Raw genomic sequence first — 20,777 nt, forward strand, 5'->3', positions numbered from 1 at the left:
GACAACAACCTAATGGGTTGATATTTAGAAACTTTATGAGAGAATTTTTAGATTCTGATTTTGAAGTGGCGATGCATACCAGACAGCCAGAGAGTTGTTTTGCTTGTTTCCTGTGGTTTGTTTCATTTCTAAATGGTTGTGCTGATATGAGACTGTGGGAACAGCACCCAGTCCGGATAGCAGTCGCTGATAAACAGAGATAGCTGTGTGCAGCCACAGCCTGACTGGGGCTATTTTTCTTCTCGTTTATTTATTTATTTTGTGTGTGTGTGTGTATGTGATAGGATCTGTCATCCCATTAAGGTATTAAGATTATAATTCCAAAGTACTTCTCTCTCACACACAAAACATTTATCTTTTAAGATTTTCCTGTTAGTTGAATATTCTCAAGTTTTAAAAAATTAGTATAATAGCTCACTTACTTCTATCCTTGCCATGACTTGTTATAAGAAAACTGTTTCTTCTTAATGGCTGCTTGGAAACGCATAAAGGTCAGAGTGGCAGTGGGGATTGTGTTTATTAGGAGTTTGAATTTGGTTCATCTATAAATGTTTTGTACAATTATCATTTGATTTACGTAGTATTTCTCTGTTGTTATTCCACACAAAAAAATGTATACACTCTTGAGATTGCCCTAGCAGCATTCTCCTCGAATAAGATTCCATAAAATGATATTTCTTTGAGAAAATGGGTTATATTTCATAGTATTTGCCAATTATGGAGGTGATGGTGCAACGAGGGGATGTTGAACTGTAGCAGACATATGAATTCTCCTATTGAACATCACAGTTTTTAAAGTCACTGACTATTTTCTTCTTGCATGAAATTTTCACTAAGTAAACATGAATTTCTTAAAGCATCTGCTTCCTGGAAATACTGGGAAAATTCCATTTGGAATCTGTCATTAACAAACCCAATTTTAATATGAACTTGAATTTTGCTGCCTTCCCTCCGAGTTAATTAAAGAGGGTGGGTACCAGTGATTCAGTACTAGTGATGATAGCTGAGTCACTCCTCCTGCCACTGATCTGAAGGTGATTGAAGAAAACAGCAACCTTAAAAGTAAGCGCTGCCATATGTTTTCTTTTGTGATAACTCAGTGTGTGTTTTTATTCGCCATTCCCATTGCTCAGACACTATGAATAAGTGTTTTACACCTTTGAAACCATGTTTTCATTGTCATTCTCTCTTAAATTGGTCATTAACTGGGAAATAAAACATGTTCCTCCCTCTTCTTCCCCAGAAATTTTACTTAAGTGTCTTTGCCAACCAACAACCGCATAAAATTCTGTGTCCTGGTGATAAAATGAAAAAATGAAAGGGTCTTAAGGCAGCCGTGGGTTCCCTGATGTATACTTTCTACACCAGGATTGGATAAACTATATTAGCACAGATTTTGAATAAGTGCTTAAAATAAGGATGTGTTTTTCTTCTCACTGTAGTACATAGAGTACTTTCAGTCTACCTAGAGGTTTCTGAGTTTATTAAGAAAATGTTTATTCTCATTATACTGTATAATTCACAAGCCAATTGAGTAACAACATAGAAAGCAAATAACAGTTACAAAAACATTAGTATTATTACTCTAGTACAACCATGTTTGCGTGAATGTGTCAGGGGAAACCTCAAGCCTTCCACCAAGTTGTAGATAAGGAGGAAATGCCCTGGCTGCTTAAGGGAAATACTAATTGCACTCAGGTCCTCTGTGGGGCGAGAGAATGCCCACTGCAGAGAGTGATGGCTGGCTCTGCAGGCTCGATGGGGCAGTAAAGGTGTTTAGGAAGCAAGTGAAGTTCAGTTGACTTGGCTAAGCTTCAGTGTCTTTATATCATGGTTTCATAAAATTTAATTCAGTGACTAAAGGGACAGAGGATTGTTAAAGAAGACTTTCAACATTTTTTTTTCAAAACTCTGGTCATATACAATAGAACCTCAATATAGAAAATAAAAGGAAAATAATAAATGAGTTATACTTGCTTATTAAACTATAAGCATGGTTTTTAATTATGAATATTGTCACAATGTCATAAGCTTTGTTTTCCTAATTTCTAACCATCGCCTTAGCAACTATATGAGATTAGAAGAATCTAACTTGTATTCTAGGTGGAACCATACGGGACCAAATTGTATTTATTGCCCTTTGATCATCAAAGGATTTTTAAATCTTTCCTTAAGACACACTCTCCCATTTTATTCCAAGCAATGAAATGCAAAGGCACAAGCCAGAACGAGCAAGAGCCAGAATCAGAAAAACCCATTTCCTTTCCTTATTACAAAGCTAAGCAACATTTTCCAACACCCTTGCATCTTGACGGGGGGCAGGTGGGGGGAAGAGGGGGCTAAGGGGAATGTTTGACTAGCTCTCAGTGGGGGAATTTAGGTGGAAGTGCTGTAACCACTACACCATCTTCCACACTTCCCTTCCCCTCATCATCTGCTATCTAATGCGGGAAATCGAGTGGGAGGGAGATCTTGAGGTCTTAAAATCATCTCATGGAAGGCAAACTGGGTATGTTGAACTGTGATGCAAAGCGGCAATAAAGCTTTACTACATTAAAAAATATGGACAAAGGGTCTGAATAGACATTTCTCAAAGACGACATACAAGTGACAGTAAGTACATCAGAAGGTGCTCAACATCATTAGCCATTAGGGAAATGCAAATCAAAACCATAATGAAGTTCACACCCACTAGGATGACAGTAAGTAATCAAAAAGGCAGATAATCACACGTGCGGGTATGGAGACATTAGAATCCTCATATAACTGCTGGTGAGAATGTAAAATTATGCAGCTGCTTTGGAAAACAATTTGCAGTTTCTCAAAAGACTAAACAAAGAATAACCATATGACTCAGCATATGGTCATAAATACCCCTAAGGAATTGAAAACATATGTCCATGCAAAAATGTGAATGTTCATAGCACCGTTATTCATAATAGCCCCCAAATGGCAACACCCCAAATGTCTGCACTGGTCCGTGGATAAATAAAAGGTGGTACATCCATACAATGGAATATTATTCAACAATAAAAAGGAATGAAATATGCTCACTCAGCAGCACATATACTAACAGTAATGAAGTATGATGCGTGCTTCAAATGGATAAACCTTGAAACCATGCTAAGTGAAAGAAGCCAGTAACAAGAGGCCAATAGGCAAATCTTACAGAGATAAATAGTAGATGGTTTGGAGTGGGGAGTGAGTGCTAATGGGTACAGGTTTTCTTTTGGGGATGATGAAAATGTTTTAAAATTAGATTGTAGGGGTAGTTATACAACTCTGTGAATGTACTAAAAACCATTGAATTGTACATCTTAATTCAGTGAAGTCTATGGTGTGTGAATTTTATCTCGAGGAAGCCATTTAAGAAAAAGGTAGTACTTGGCCCTAACTGGGTTGGCTCAGTGGATAGAGTGTTGGCCTGTGGACTGAAAGGTCCTGGGTTCGATTACAGTCAAAGGCACATGCCCGGGTTGTGGGTTCGATCCCCAGTGGGGGGCGTGCAGGAGGCAGCTGATCAGTGATTCTCTCTCATCATTGATGTTTCTATCTCTTCCTCTCCCTTCCTCTCTGAAATAAAAAAAATTTTTTTCTTAAATAGTCTAAAAAAAAAGGTAGTACTTGGAGCACGAGAAAAAACAAGTACTATTTGTTGAATGTAATAGCAGCTAGACATCAGCTTGGCTGGCATTATGGCATGAGGGTAAATGTAGGAAATAAATCTTATACTTTGGAAAACTTAATATTTTCAAGGAAGAAAAACATGTTTCTTGTAGATTGACTCAACTTTAGAAACTGCTAGTCAATTAGATACGCAGTTGTACAAAGGTATGTGTATTTTTCAGCCTCATTTGAGAGCAAAAAGAAAAAAAAAATGGGAACAAGTAAAATACCCATCAGTAGGAGACTGAATAAAGTACATATTCATTCATTACAATATTCTGCAGCCATTTTTTAAAAAGTGAATTAGTCTATATGGCTTTATATGAAAAGATATAACACTTAAATCAGTTTTTAAAAACCCACACATTATGGTATGTAGGTTAATGTACATGTCTGTTTAAAAATATGCATTTAATTTTTCTAGAATAATGTACAGGAAACCATTAAATAGTGGTGACCTGTGGGAAGTCAGACTGAAGGGTAAAGAAAGTAGAACTTTATAGTTTTTTTAAAGTTTTTTTTCTTTATTGATTAAGGTATTACATATGTGTCCTTATCCTCACCATTGCCCCTCCACCCATCCCCCACACTCATGCCCTCACCCCTCTGGTGTCTGTGTCCATTGGTTAGGCTTATATGCATACATACAAGTCCTTTGGTTGATCTCTCCCCCTTACTCCCACCCTCCCCTACCTTCCCTCTGAGGTTTGACAGTCTGATTGATGCTTCTCTGTCTCTGGATCTGTTTTTGTTCATCAGTTTATGTTGTTCACTATATTCCACAAATGAGTGAACTTTGTAGTTTTTACATTAATATTCTTCTTCATAGGTATAGATCTTGAAATCTTTTTTTAAGTATACACACAATTTACTTTAGCCTCCCTTCTTTCTTCCTCTTTCATTATTTTTAGATAATTTTAGACTTACAGAACAGTTTTAAATAATTTTTATATACCCTTTCTCTTTTAGAAATGTCTTATATAACCACAGAACATTTATCAAAACTAAGAAATTACCCTTGGTACAATACTGTTAACTAAAATACAAATCTCATTTGAATATTGCCAGCTTTGACACCACTGCCCTTATTCTTTTCTAGGATCCAATTCAGGATCCCACATTGCATTTTGTTGTCAAGTCTCCTTAGTCTTTCCTTGTCCTTCATGACCTTGAGACTTTAGAAGAGTACTGGTCAGTTATTTTGTCCATGTCCCTCAACTTGGGTTCATCTGACAGTATGCATTGTTGGGAAGGATACTACAAAGGTGATATGCCCTTCTCAGTGAATCGTATACATGATGTTGGTATTGCTGGTGATGTTCACCTGTGTTTACCTTGAACACCTCACTAGGGTGACATCTGCCAAGTTTCTTCACTGTGAACTTGCCAGCTTTCCCTTTTGAGTTACTATATATTTGGGGGAGATACCTTTGAGATTATGCCAATAAGATCCTGTTTCTCTTTAAACATTTCCCCACATATTTTAGCATCCTTTGATCAGTCTTGCCTGCAGCATATTTTACTGATTTATTAATGATTTTCTATTTGTCTGATTTCTCCTACTTTTATTAATTGAAGTCTTCTGCAAGGAGACTTGCACCTCTCCCCAACGTGTTTACTTAGTTATTATTTATATCAGTATGGACTCCTGGATACTAATTTTATTCCCTGTTTTATAAACCAGGACTATTATTTCATTGGTACATAATTCCAGCTTGGGCCATTGGGAGCTCTTTCTAGTTGTGTTCTTTGCCCTTTGAAGATGCACCTATCTTTTTTTTCTTCTCTTCCTCCCTCACTTTCTTCCTTCTCTTTTTTTTTTATTTATTTTTATTAGATCCTCAAGATGTTCCAACTCATCTTGTATTTCCCCTGCTCCAGTCCTAGAATCAGCCAATTCTCCATGGAGGATCATGAAATTTAAATCAAGGTCTTTCTAGTTCTTTCATAATGCAGAAACTAGTGTAAAAAACAAACTAACAGCCTAATATGGTGAATAAGGTTGGTGAACACCCCTAAGGAACACAACTGCTTTGAACTTAAATAGATCCCAAGCCCCACATTGATTAGGTCCCAGGAAGTTTGTTCTTTAATATAATTGATTTCAAAATTCAGATAAATAAAGCCTGTGGCAAGTGAGCAAGCTCCCCACCCACCCTGCCCCTTTTTTTCCTAATTAAAAACCAGGCCTGACTTAAACATAAGACCGGTTTTCTTGGTTGTATTATAACTTGGCTTTGGATGCACTTCTGAACGAGGAATTCCAGAGAGTTTCTAAGAATGCTTGTGAGGACAGTTTTTAGTTGGAGGGCTTACTCCCCTCTTGTTAAAATAATAATAGTAATTATTATTACTCCTTCATTCTTAAAAAGCACACTCAATTGAGGGAAAGAATATTGGCCTTTCTTTATTCCCGAAGAGGAAGTTTGTCTTGTCCCTTCTTACAGAGTATGGCAGAATATTCTTCTAAAGAGTTTTTTTTAATTATCATTAAAAATACTTAAATAACTTTTATGTTGCTTCCTCTGGCTTATAAAAGGAAATAGGATGTGTTCGCATTGAAATCTGGCAATGATTAATTAACGTTCTAAGTGAAGTTTAAAGAATACAGAAAAAAATAACCCATGCATATTAAATTCAGTAGCAGTGTGTGATAAATTTGTAAAAACCAGTGATCACGGTTTCTTCCCCCTGCCCCCCTTCTCATTGTAGTAAAAAAATTCTAACCTGCTACTGTGTAGAGCTAATTTTTTTTTAAAGCAGAGATTTTTTTCAAATTCTTTGTTATTTAAGAAACCATTGTTTTAATTTTCTGTTTGCTCAAATTTTGATTGTTTCTCCCTCTCTCTCCCATTCTGCCTGAGTTTGTAGTTCCTAATAGGAAGGAAAGAAGTCTACTATTTGGAATTTTCTTTGATATATCCTTGATTTACATGGCAAATAGAAAGCAGCTGTCTATTTAAACATCTAATTCTTGAAACCATAGTCCCCTCAAGCGTCATCTGGAAATAATGTAGCTTGTAAAACAAAGCTAAGAAGAAAAGGCAATGTTTGTTTTATGTGGGATGAATGATTTCTGTTGGGGTCCTTTAATTCGGCTATTATGAGGGTTATTAAAAAGCTGTATTACAAAAGAGGTTTAAATGAAAAGAATTTTTTGAGCTGGTATCTTATTATTACAGTTGATTATAGTCAAAGCTGCAAATGTTTTTAAAATGGCACTTTTAGTTTCTCCAGATAAGACCCCCAAAAAACAGTAATCTTACTCAGTGTATGAATGGAAATACAACTCTTTCCTTAGTTGATTTAATTTCTGAAAACAAATTGTATTGGAGAATTCAGCTCTATCTGTTTTTCTGGAAATTTCAGGGATCTCTGAAAAATTCTTAAGAATCCATGTCAGAATATTTGGAGATCACCTTATGCATGCAAAAAAATATGATCATGAGAGCATGAGTTTACCTAAATTTCTGGTATTATTAGAAGATTCAATGAACAATAGATAAAGTTAAGCCTAACTTGTTTCTAAATTTATTCATAAGTTATTTGAGCTCTGATGTGTGAGATGTCATGAGAAGTGGTATACCCTACTTTGGGAACAAGTAAGTTTTTGCTTTGACAGTTGTTCGAGGCTAGTCCATGATTGGAGTATATTGGTTTTCTTGGTTTGTTATTACAACAGAGCAGTTATTTTTGGAGAGTTGACATGTAAGAACTAAATTTCTTTACTAAAATATACTTGGCACCACAGAAATGAAATTAGCATGTCTGTTTGATAATCAAAGGGCAGGCATGGTTAACTGTTTTCGTGCATTTGGGTCACCTATAATCTCTCACTTGGTATTTTCTATGGTCTCCAGTTTGTATTTTGACTGAGGTCACGAGGAGGGTATTGGGTTGCTCTGAAACACCTTTTTTTCCTTTAATGGACAGTGCTCGTTGATCAGTTGAGTGATTGAATTAATAACTTATCCTTTTTAAGGGTCATGTTTGAAGCCTAAAAAGTCCTGAGCCTTTAATAACCAGGCATTACCTTTCATACTGGTCTGTGACTTCAGATTGGAACAAGAGTAACTTTTGTTTCATTATTAGTAGTACTTTAGCTCATTACCAACTCCAAGTCCTAAGTTTCCATATCTATTGTGAATGCTCCATATGATTATCAATATTCTCCAGTAATACCAGTTAAAAAAGAGTAATGTGTGCCTAAACACACGCCATATGGTACTTGAAATGCCTTATTCTTCATCCAACAAGTAGTAAGCAACTACTGTTTTGTTTTTTAATATATTTTTATTGATTTCAGAGAGGAAGGGAGAGGAGGGAGAGATAGAAATATCAATGATAAGAGAGAATCATTGATTGGCTGCCTCCTGCACACCCCCTACTGGAGATTGAGTCTGGAACTTGGGCATGTGCCCTGACCAAGAATCGAGCCATGACCTCCTGGTTCATAGGTCAACACTCAACCACTGAGCCACACTGGCTGGGCTGAACAACTACTGATTTATCAGGTACTTTTTTCTCTGTGTAAAGACTTCATTGAAGATAAAAATTTCTGCTCTCATGAAGCTTGCATTCTAATAAAGAGAGATGTTTAATGATTGCAGGCACAGGTAAATGGATGAAGTATTAAAAGTTCCCATGGGAAAATAAAGCAGGATAATGAAATTGCAAACAGTGTGAATATACTTAACACCGCTGGACTGGTGGAAAATGTCATGTGTCGCCCTAACCGGTTTGGCTTAGTTGGATAGAGCGTCGGCCTGCAGACCGAAAGGTCTCAGGTTTGATTCCAGTCAAGGGCATGTACCGTGATTGCGGGCACATCCCCAGTAGGAGGTGTGCAGGAGGCAGCTGATCAATGTTTCTCTCTCATTGATGTTTCTAACTATCTCTCTCCCTTCCTCTCTGTAAAAAAATCAATAAAATATATATGTTTTTTTTTAAAGAAAATGTCATGTGTCTTTTACTACAATTTTTGTTGGTGGTGTTAAAGAGTATGAACAGTGGGATCTGAAAAACTAGATTTAATTTTCATGTGACCCCTCTGATTTTTGGTTTTCTCATTTTCTTAAATAAAAGCAATAATGCCTTGCCCATGGGATTGTTGTGAGAGTTAAGTGAGAGAATGCACAGAAAGCACTTAGTGCAATATTTGCACATAACAAGTGCTATGTAAATGTTAGTGGCCATTGTTACTACTGCTACATCTTCTACCACCTGAATGATAGGAAAATATGTCCTTTATTCTCCCATCCCTAAAAACTCAGAAAGACCAATTAAAAGTCTCTTTCCAGTGCTCAGTAGCATATTGGAATTGGTTTACACTGCAGGTTAGACTCAGGGTTAACTTGGTTGGTAAATACTTAGTGACCTTAGAGAAGTTACTGTAGCTCTCTGAGCTTCAGTTACCTATCAAATGAAGATATCTAATCTGTAGAGTTGAATTTAATATTAGTGATTATACATATAACTTTCTTAGTTAATGCCTTGATCATAGTAAGTTTTCACTAAATAATGGATATGATCATAGTATGATTATATTCATTCAAATATATCTATCATAACAATAATGGAAGGTAAGACAAAATTTTTCATATATTCTTCCTTGGCAGAATTTATCTGAACATAAGAATAATCTATTTCTGAGTTAATTATGGGCTTTAGAACATACTATTAATTGCATCTTTCAACTTTTGAAGGTTCATCATATATCTCTTCTTTGTTTATAAATGGAGCCTTATCACCTTTCTATTGAGAGGAATGATGGAGTGCTCTGTTGTTGGTGATGTGGCAAATTAAAGGTAATTGGAATAGTGATGCCCAGTAACATGAAAATCCTGTGCCTAAAAGGACTTGTTAGGTATCAGATGCAAATAGACAAAGTACAAGAGATTTAATTCAAGAAATGAGGTCTGCCTCTAACAGAAATGCTCTAGAACTGATCCTGGAAATATAATGAAAGTGACTACTTAATCTTTTTTAGTTTCAATTTCCATATCTGAAAATAAGCACAACAGTCCTCTTATTAATTACTTATTATTAGATTTTAAATAAGATTAAATGCAGTAGATACAAAAGGGAAACAGCAGAAATTCAAGGAGGCTATCATCCATTCAAAATACACGATTTTATTCATGTCATGTTTGCTGCGAGCATTGAGCATACAGTGATGAATGAACAGACATGGAGTCTGCCTCGCCTCAGAGAGTCAGTAGAGGGGGAAAAATCCTTTAGCAAGCAAATAAATACAAATTTATAAATACGTCTAGAGAAAATAACTGTGACATAATGCAGGAGAATTTTGAGAATTCTAATTTAGATTTTGGGGTGTAGGAAGATGAGGTATTTGCTCTTTGAGAAAGTGGCATTTAACTAAGACCTGGCGGGTGAATAAGAGTCAGCCAGAGGAAGAGCAGGGACTGAGTGTTTTAAACAGCAAATGCCCTGAGGCAGGACAGAGCTCTGCTTATTCCTTGAACTGAAACCAGGCCAAATGTATTGGAAAGAGTAGCATTAAATGAGATTGGAGGTATAGGTCAGTGTCTGGCTACACCAGGCCTGGTGGGCTATTCATTGTAAGGATCTGTGATCTTATTCATATAGCTTGGCATATAGTTATTGAAGGGTTTTGAACAACAGATGTACCTTTGAAAAAGTATTATGGAGAAGTGATTTAAAGAGGTAAGAGTTGAGACTGAGAAGCCATTTAATCCAACCTGGTGAGAGATGATAGTAGCTTGGAACTCAGAGAAGTACTGGAAATGGAAATGTTGGTAGGTGTCATCAACCTGAATAAGATATTCAAAGTCATGGCAATTGATGAGAGCATGATGAGAGAGAAAGTGGCATGAGAGGAAGAGAAGAATCAGCCCAGAGCTCTGAGAAGTTGGGTAGAAGAGGACATGCTGTAACAGGGGAGTTGGGGATTCCCCAAGTGCCTGGTGTCAGATGGGCATGCCTTAAAGAGGAAAAAATGCTAAAACAACTATGGATTGAAAATTGAGGATGAGATGAGGATTAAAACATATCCGCTAGTTTTGGCCAAACAGAGGTGGTATCTGTGCATGTAAAAATCGGAATTTTTTTGAATAGTATAAACAGACAGGTAGTTGATTAATCCTGTAAAGATACTTTCAGGGATTTGATTTTTTAAATTGAAGTTTAGGAAAGAAAGTATAAAATTAATTATTCTCAATCTTCTATTTAGCCTTTCTTACTTTTGAATATGTCTGTGTCCCTGTTCCTGCTTTGTAGCATCCCCAGCTTTCTGAAGTTCTCGTGTGGACTAATGAGTTAAGCTTGTTTAAAATGCAAGTTTTATACCAGTACCTTAATTAATAATTTGTAATAATAAACCTCGAGTAGATAAATATTCTGATTAATTTTCTTGAAATCTGTATGTCTCTCACATTTTAAATTAAGTCAGACTTAGTAAACCAAGTGAATAGAAGTAAAGTCAAAGTGTATTCGTAAACTCAGATTATAGGAAGCTCCAAATGGCCTCATCATAGCCCTGGAATTATTTCCATTAGATTGCATGATATATGTAAGTGTCTCTTACATTATATAATAAGCTTTGAACTCACCATCCCATCCATGGTTCAAAGGAAATACTCCTTGAAAGCATGTGTAATGTATTTTAGCATGTTTGCCATTTTCCTCTCAAAAAATATAGAGGAAAAGGTTTTGAGAACTGAGTACAAAAGAGGAGCATGGATGCTGTGTAACAAAGGATGGCAGCATGTATGTGTGTGTGTGCGCGCGCGCGCGCGCATGCACACTCTGGCCTTTTGTAAAAGCTTTAGATTGTTTTTTTTCTTTTCAATTTTTCATCCTACTGTCCTCACTGTTATATTACTTATGTAGATCCTTCTGTCCACTGATTTCAAAGTACTTACAATCAGCAAGTCATTTATTTCTTGGATTTATTGAATGGGTACCCATTGTTCCAAAGCCTGTGGGCGTCAGTACAAAGTTATAAAAGCACACAAATTAAATGTAATAACACAGGAGCAAGAGAGAACGCCAGCAGGATCACTGCTGTGCCTGTTGGGAATGCCAGACTCCTGTAAAGAAAGGAAAGAAAACAAAAGAGAAAGAAAAGGAATAAAACAACCACCTAAGGTCCTCATATTCTGAGAGGTACAAAGTAAATGTGTCAGTCAAAGGGAATGGCCGTGGGGGACGGTTCAGAGAGGCCTAACTGAATTCAGAAGGTGCTCTGGAAAGCACTCCAGCTCATATAGTCTCAGATTTTACTCTAGTAACAAAGTGTGAGAAATTACTATGCGCTCTCCTGCATTTTTGCAGAGAAGGTGTTCAGATACAAGAGGATTTGGTTAAGCCATTGTCTTAAAGTACCGCTCAGATTTGAGTCATGATCTTACTCTCAGGTTCCCGGTTAAATCTTGGTTTCATTTCTTTTAGCATTTTAGCTTTAGAGATATATTTCTTTTTAGTTGTCTTCTTCATGTGGTGGTTTAAAAAATGGATACTTTCACAGTATAGTAAATTTAGGAAAATTTAAGCTGATTCTAAAATTAATTTAGAAGAGGAAAAGTCTCATTTTTTGAGAAGTCAATAGATAGTTGAAAGTTAAAAATTTAAAAATACTAACACACATTATTTCAGAATAAGAAGACAGATGTAGGAGGAAGTAGCTAAAATATTTGCCTCTGGGGAGTGGGAGTTTGGGGAAAGAAAAGATTGGTCCCGAGGACTGCCCTTTTTTTTGTTTCAAATCTAGTAGTATTCTTGACTTTTAAATTATACTCATTTGTTACTTTGATAAAATTAAGACAAAAGTTTAGAAAAAAGAAAAATAAGAACAGGAAACCTTATGTACAATAAATATTTGGGATCATTTTCAAAAATGAGTTTAGTATATTATCCTCCAAGTCTTAGCCTGTAAAGTTAGGGGCTCATTGGCACCCTCATGCTATTAAGCATAGTCTGACTTTTGGTAGTTCAAGAGAGATTGGCTAAAACTGCTAATAAATTATGCATTCCACAATTGGGCATTTTCTCCTTCTGATATTTTCCTTATTTAATTGGAAGTCTCTAATGACACTGACCGAACCCTTAAAAGCATTGTAATGTGTTGTCTTCAGCAGGCTACTTCCTGTGCTGCTTTATTCAGGTCTTGCTCGGTCTACACTACATTTACTGAACCTCCCTGTTCTCCCTTTCCTTTGCCTTCACAGCATTTCCCACAATTGACAGTTTCTCGCACTGGACTCTGAACCTCACCCAGGCAGGGACTGTGTCCATTGGTCACTGCTTTCATCCAGTGCTTTTCATAACACCGTCATTCAGTATTTGACATGACAGATTTCATCTGGGATGTCGTGTTGGCTAATGGTAGCTGTGGGGAGGATTTAAATGCATCAGTTAGCCTGGTAACCTGAAGGAGTTAAAAAAAAAAAAATCTTACCCAGCTCCTTGAAGTACATTGAACAAGACCTACCACGGCCCCTAAATTACAGGGAGCACAGAATACTGGGTGGGTGTTCGTATTTTTGCTGTTCCCAAAGCTCTTAGGAGTGTATGGAGTATTCAGAGAGCAATTGTTTTGAGACCTTTTGTAAAAGGCATTTTGTAGCTATTTTTTGTTTGCACAGTTAATGCATTTTTAGTTTCTCCCTCTGTCTTTATTTGTCTGTCTTTCAGTTTTTGTATTTTTTTCTCAACATGTCTGCTTCCTCATCCAATTTATTCAAATTTTAATTGACATAAAGTTGAAGTCATTAAGAAAGTTATAATCATCCTTTTATTTGGCTTGTTGGCATACCAAAGCGTTAGAGTTAACAATGACTGCTGAATAATAACCAGTAAATTAGTTCAAATAATGTCACAACATGCTTCCTAAATATAAATCAGACACATACAAGGAAAAAAAACTGCTTTCTAAAAAATTTGCTTAGAGGGGCATTTTTATTAAGAAAGCAACTACAGCTGGCCCTCCATACCCACAGGTTTCACAGCCAACCTCAGGTGGGAAATATTTAGGGGGTGGGAGTTAACGTGTTGATGTGTGCTATGTAGTTGGGCCTGCAATGATTGGCTTTGTTTGTACTTAACATGTACAGACTTTTTCCCTTGTCATTATTCCCTAAACAACACAGTGTAACACTACAGTGTATTTGTGTAGCATTTACATTTTACTAGGTATTATAAGTAATCTAGAGATAATTTAAAGTATATGGAAGGATGTGTGTAGGTTATATGCAAATACTTCATCATTTTATATGAAGGAGTTGAGCACCCACAGATTTTGGTATCCTGGGTTGGAGGGAACCTGGAACCAATCCCTTGCGGATACTGAGGGATGACTGTACATTCTAAAGTTGACTTTATACTGCCATTTGTTGTTGTTTGGTATTTGAGATTTTGTGTTCACCTGACTCCCCGTGCGATCTTTCTGGTGCACCTCATATCTGTGATTCACATATACCACATGAGCTGGTGAATGTCTAATAACAACTCTGACTTTGGACCTTCAGGAAACCATGAATTTCCTTTCACTAAAGAAAAACCAAAACTGTCTGTGACTTATAGGACAGCTGACCAAAGAGAATTATCATTAAATTGTCACTTAATTGTCTACATATTGTAGAAAAAGCTGCATCTTCGTTATAGTACTTCCTTGTACTATCAGTTTTATGAAAAGGCTACCAAGTGAATTTTAGCTTTGTTGCCATTTATACTAGTGCTTGCAAGTTTTCTTATTACAATGTATGCCTAAATGTGTTTTGATTGTTTTTCATATCGTTCTTGTAACAAAATCTTTTCCTTATTCCCAAATTGATACAAGTAGAATAAAGAATGCAGTAGAAGAAAGGAAAGGCGGGGATTATAGTCCTTCCTGCCAACTAGATTTTGAAGAGATTCTTTTAATAGCTTTTTTTCTGTATTTCTATGTTAATATCAACTTTTTGCCTTTAAAAGAAGAATTTTATTCATGCTACATTACATTTTATCTTTTACATATTGATAGTTGTTTCTACAAACTTTTGTTCAGAAAAATCCACAAAATAAAATTAGGCATCTTTTTCTTACCCCCAAAAATAGTAAAATTGACAGGCAGCCCCAACTCATGACTTCATTGGTTGCTAAACTATGATCCTAAGGTGAGTCATTTTAAGTCAGACCCTTATAAATGTTACACATGCTAAGTTCCATTCCCCAAAACTGATTTCATATGATAGAAATACAGAAATAGATGATAGCACAGCCAGTGTGGCTCAGTGGTTGAGCATCAACCTATGAACTAGGAAGTCACGGTTCAATTCTTGGTCATGGCACATGCCCGAGTTGTGGGCTTAATCCCCAGTAGGGACGTACAGGAGGCAGCCCATTAGTGATTCTCTCTCATCATTGATGTTTTTCTCTCTCTCTCTCCCTTCCCCCTCCTCTCTGAAATCTATAAAAATATTTTTTAAATAGATGATAATGAATGAAACATTTTTATTTTATAACCCTGTATCACAAACAATAACAAGATAAAAATTGGGTTATTTATATGTTTTGGGGTGCATTCGAAGCTTTTGAAAATATAACTCCAATGACATTTAGACTGAAGATGTCTCATTTAGTAACTCTTTCTGTAATAAGCATTCTCCATTACTTTAAGGACCTTCAAACTGATTTTAAAATTAGTTTCTGCCACAAGAAATAAATTGCAAATTTAATACAGGATTGCCTCTCAAAATTTTTGAATTGTCATTGCTGGGCAATAGACAGTTTCCATGGCAACTTCTTCAAGTGATCCCTTGCTCTAATTGTAGCAGCAGACTGAGTCACCCTCATTGCCATTGACCTTGACTGAATCATGAGCAATGGCAGTTGTTTGGACAAAATGTGTAGGCATTGGTCCCAGTCATTAAGCAACTGGTCATTATGTGGAATATGATTATGATGCAGTGGGTTTCAAATCAACTGTCTCTAGTCAACGGTCACGGATATTCAGCATTAGACTTGGAATACTTTTTAACATCATATTTCCTAGGGAGATGAGCTATTTTAGTGTAACAATAACGTATAAGTTCTTAAAGAGCTCAGATTTGCCCTAACCAGTTTGGCTCAGTGGATAGAGCGTCAGCCTGCGGACTCAAGGGTCCCAGGTTCGATTCCGGTCAAGGGCATGTACCTTGGTTGTAGGCACATCCCCAGTGGGGAGTGTGCAGGAGGCAGCTGATCGATGTTTCTCTCTCGTCGATGTTTCTAACTCTCTATCCCTCTCCCTTCCTCTCTGTAAAAAATCAATAAAATATATATTTTTTTAAAAAGAGCTCAGATTTGCCATTAGTTCAGTGCATTTCATTGTAATACACACACCTGTTCTAAAACTTAAATTTCAATGTCATGGAAGCACTTCTCTTTAAATAGACGTAAAAATTCAAGTCAGAAAACATAATTGTTTGACTTAGTGCCTGATAGAGTAAATATAAATATATCTCCCAAGTACATAAATATCTAGTAGGAAACTTTCATTCATTATTACTATTGCTTTTACTAGTAAGAGCAACAATTTCTCGAGCTGTTACTGCATGTTAGGCATTGGGGTAGGTGTTTTATATAGACATTATTTTGTTTCCACTCTGCTGTAACAATTTTGGTGATAAAGAAATCAAGGTTTAGAATTTTTCCAAAGGTCACATAAGCAGTAAATAGTAGAACAAGATTCAAAGGCCAATTAGGTTATAGCAGTAGACTGAGTCACCCTCATTGCCATTGACCTTGACTGGATCAAGGTCAGAGCCTGGGCTGTTAACTGCTGTGCCACAGAATTCCTCTTCTACACTCTGGCCAATTTTCTGTAAAGCCAGGGATTCTTTAATATACAGAATAATTGCTCCTGATTTGAATCCATGAAAATCGTTTTTGGTATCTAGATTGAGGTTCAGCATCCCTCAATTATATTTACAATATTATTTCCAAGTAAAAACGATAAGTTTTTGTTCCCTTTTTCAAATGTTACATTTCTTACATATTTTGAAGAAGAAAAAAAAAGCTTTTTTGAGACATGTCTGCCTTATGGGATGTTAGAACTCCAAGGTGAAATACGAGTAAGAACTGCTTCTTACCTATATGCTCGGTACCTGTTCCCAATGCTTAGGCCACCGCGCATGTCATGGTGTTGACCCTCAGCTACTGTTCTCTGGTGGAGGCTGGTGGAAAAGAGCTTTAAGTGAGTGCAGACTCCACTGTAGCTACGGCTCCATCTTTCTGGACCCCATTAGTCTTTAAAAATTCTGCCCTGGCCGGTTTGGCTCAGTGGATAAAGTGTCGGCCTGTGGACTGAAGGGTCCCAGGTTCGATTCCTGTCAAGGGCATGTGCTGGGGTTGCGGGCTCAATCCCCAGTAGGGGGTGTGCAGGAGGCAGCCAATCAGTGATTCTCTCTCATCATTGATGTTTCCATCTCCCTCTCCCTCTCCCTTCCTCTCGGAAATCAATAAAAATGTATTTTAAAAAAGGAATTCATTGAAATTAGCTGACTTCTTCTTCCCCGCGCCTGTGGAACCACTGCTTCCGCCTGTGCTCTGCAGAAGCGAGGGAGTGCTGTGTTCCTTCTCTCCTTGGAGGGACGTGTCCCTGGGGCACTGCACTGCACTGATTGCCTGGCAGCAGCATCCTCCGTCCCTGGTGGCTTTAGGATGACTGACGACTCACTGACCTAGCTGGCTTCTCTGGCTGGGGAGGCGGGAGAGGCTCGCTGCTCCACATCCCAAGCAGAAGCCAGTCTGGGCCCCTCGCAGAGCCCCCTGCAGAGAGCCTTTCCCTGCGCCTTGGTGCACACTGAGGCCGGAAGGTGACGTGTCCAGTCCGTGGCAGAACTGGGGCTGGGACCCAACCGACAACTTCTCTCTACTGGCATGCAGCCTCCTCCTTTTCCCTTTTTTATTTAATTTAATTTCAGGGTTATCGCTCCCCTGTCTATGACTCTTTACTGCTGTTCTTAGCACCACTGGCTTTTCTTCCCAGGAAAGAATGAAAAAAGGACGCCAAGCCTCACAGGTCTCTGATGTGAGTCCATGGCATACAAGCCTATAGAGCAGTGGTTCTCAACCTTCCTAATGCCGCGACCCTTTAATACAGTTCCTCATGTTGTGGTGACCCCCAACCATAAAATTATTTTCGTTGCTACTTTATAACTGTAATTTTGCTACTGTTACAAATCGTAATGTAAATATCTGATATGCTATATGTGTTTTCCAATGGTCGCGACCCACAGGTTGAGAACCGCTGCTATAGAGATTACTTCCCGTCTGTGCATTAACAGTATAAAAAATCATTAACAGACATTGAAAACAGTGAGTTATAGAAGAACCAGCAGGTTCCTTGGTTTAGAGAAGGATTATTTTCAGACTTAGCTTCATATATGTGTGTTTTTTAAGCCTCGTTACAGTAACTTACTTTTTTAAAATACATTTTTATTGATTTTAGAGGGAAAGGAAGAGGGATAGAGAGGTGGAAACATCGATGAGAGAGAGAAACATTGATCAGTTGCCTCCTGCATGCCCCCCACTGGGGATTGAGCCCGTAACCCGGGCATGTGCCTTGACCAGGAATCAAACCGTGACCTCTTGGCTCATGGGCCGACGTTCACTGAGTTACACTGGCTGGGCTAACCTTATATGTTTTTACTCTCAAAGCTTGTTGGTGGTTTTCCTTCTAAACTAATAATAACTCTATTTAAGGTGCTGGGGTCATTTAAAGTAAATTCTGGATTTTACTGAAGTTTGAAGTCACCCTAAAGATTTTTCTACATTAATCACATTTTTGGTTACTCTAATAAAATTTGCTTTCTAAATTCAATATTTTCTACATTCTTAATGGGAACTAAGACTTACAAGTAGGAGGGAATTTTTAAAGTCTCATAAGCACTTGTTTTTGCAAATAAAAAACTGCAGCTCGGGTTGAGTGACTTACCGAAGCTCACATAGCTCGTGATTGGCAGAGCTGGGACTAGAACGGGTCTGGTGGCTCAGATTGGGACGAGGGGAGGCTATCAAATTTTTTTTAAAGATACATCTTCCTAGAGAATTATTTTATTCAGATACTACTTTTTTATAGAGTGAAAGGATATTTCTTTTTATAATGAAACACTAATATATTTGGAAGGAGAAAGGAAATCAACACTAATTCTTAAAGCAAAATATTAAATTTTGGAACATTCTGGGCTCAGGTGCATGCCTATTCTCTTCTGCTTGCCGGAGGGGCCTGGGGAGACGGGAGAAGCATTCTTCTCACCCACCTCCTGCCCAGTGTGAGCGCCTGCTAAGGTGATATGACTGTTGGGGGCTGCAACTTAGTTGGATTTCAATGAGAACATTCCTCTTTTGTGAGTTCTCTGGCTCTTTTCCAAGTATGGAAACACATGTAAAGTTAGCCAGTGACCCCTAGCAGCCACCATTATCTTGCCTTCCTGCCACCAGTAATGGTGTTTTAAATAACAGACTTCCCAGGGTTCTAGTTTAGGCGTGCGGGCCACATCCAAGACCTGTCCACAGAAGGAAGAAAAAGAGCACAACGTTTTACATTCCCCCCTCCCCCCTCCCCAAGAACGATAGGGCCATAACTGCTTGCTGATGCCCTCTCCTTCCCCCCGAATTATTAAGGCTACACATTGTCTCATCTGGTCACAGGACTTATTCTTCAGCTGTGATTTTGCATGTAATAGAAAGCTAGTTCTTGCTATAAGAAGCTCGGTACATTGGGACAGATCCAGTTCTGGCTAGAAATAGCGTGGTTACAAAGCTTTTCAGTGTATGTGCCAGTGAATTAACAACATAAAGATAACACGGGTCTATCACCAGATGATTGGATTCGAAGGCCATTTGCACATTAACTTCAGAAAGAGGCCTGCCTGTGCGTTTCCTCCCCCGCTTCCCCACTTGGGCAGCGTCCCATTAATTTTGTTGAAGGTTTTATTTTCTGCTAAAAATACAGGAAATTTAGACAACTCTTTTGGAATCCCCCCAAAACTAATACAAACAAGATACATATGCTTCTCTTAAGGAAACTAAAAATAAATGATTTGAAACTATTTAACTGTATAAATTCCCTCTTAAAAGGGAAAAGGAAGTTTATATAATGAGGCAACCATGAGCGCTGTTGACAGGGTAAGATACTCCCACAACTGCCAACTTGTCCCTTTGACATGAAATCACTACTTAGCACAGGACTCGCTCGGTGTTCATTACCAACCTTTACAAAAACCACCAGAACCACAGAAAACAGGACCATTTTCTCAGGGTCCTTGTCTTTACATTTGAGATTCTCTGCAATAAAGTGTGTGTGTGTGTGTGTGTGTGTGTGTGTGTGTGTGTGTTGGGTTGTTTGGGATTTCTTGTTGTTGTTGGGTTTTTTTTTGACGACAAAGTCTGTTTGACCTGGGATCCATTCCTGGAATGGAAGCTGTGTATTCTAAAAATACAATACCATGAATGAGAAAGTGCAATATTCTGCACGTATGTTGCTCTTCCACCAGTTAGCCATGACATTTGCTTTCTGACAAAGCTAGTTTTAACAGTACAGAGGAAACAATTAGTTTTTAAAAGCATGTCTTTTTATAAAACTTGGTTATTCCATAAATGTAAGTCAATTTTCCTATACACTGTCCTCTGAAGGACCTGATTTGGCTTTTTTTAAGGACCAGTTTTGTAAATTAATAGAAATGGAATTTGGAGGCTTATATTTAAGACTAAGAAATGTGATTTCTAAGTTATTAGCAGTTATAATAATTGAATTAATTTATTAACTTTCTAAAGGCATTTTTATCTTTTTTGTTCTTTTTTGTAATATGTCCAAAATTAAAATGACGTTTATCCTTTAAAATACTTTAATGTATCTGTTTTTATATTTAAAAAGCTCTCACGTGGTACTTACCATGGGTTACACACTGTTTTAAGGGCTTTATAAGTGCTACCTCACTTAATCTTTATGGAAAATAATCCAATAGCAACCTTCTTTAAATACCATCTGAGCCCTAATGAGTTTGGCCCAGTGGATAGAACACTGACCCACAGACTGAAGGGTCTCAGCTTCGATTCTGGTCAAGGGCATGTTACCTCGGTTGCAGGCTCGATCCCTGTGTGCGGGA

At 37.5% G+C, this 20,777-nt stretch overlaps 1 protein-coding gene across 5 annotated transcripts in view; it reads left to right on the plus strand.

Moving 5' to 3' along the window:
* The window catches only part of DYM (dymeclin), a 248,720-nt gene that overhangs the window by 182,457 nt on the left and 45,486 nt on the right, over window positions 1–20,777 (plus strand). The gene's annotated exons all lie outside the window — the stretch shown is intronic.

This window comes from Myotis lucifugus, unplaced genomic scaffold, assembly GCF_000147115.1.
Source record: "Myotis lucifugus unplaced genomic scaffold, Myoluc2.0 scaffold_16, whole genome shotgun sequence".
Lineage (NCBI taxonomy): Eukaryota > Metazoa > Chordata > Mammalia > Chiroptera > Vespertilionidae > Myotis > Myotis lucifugus.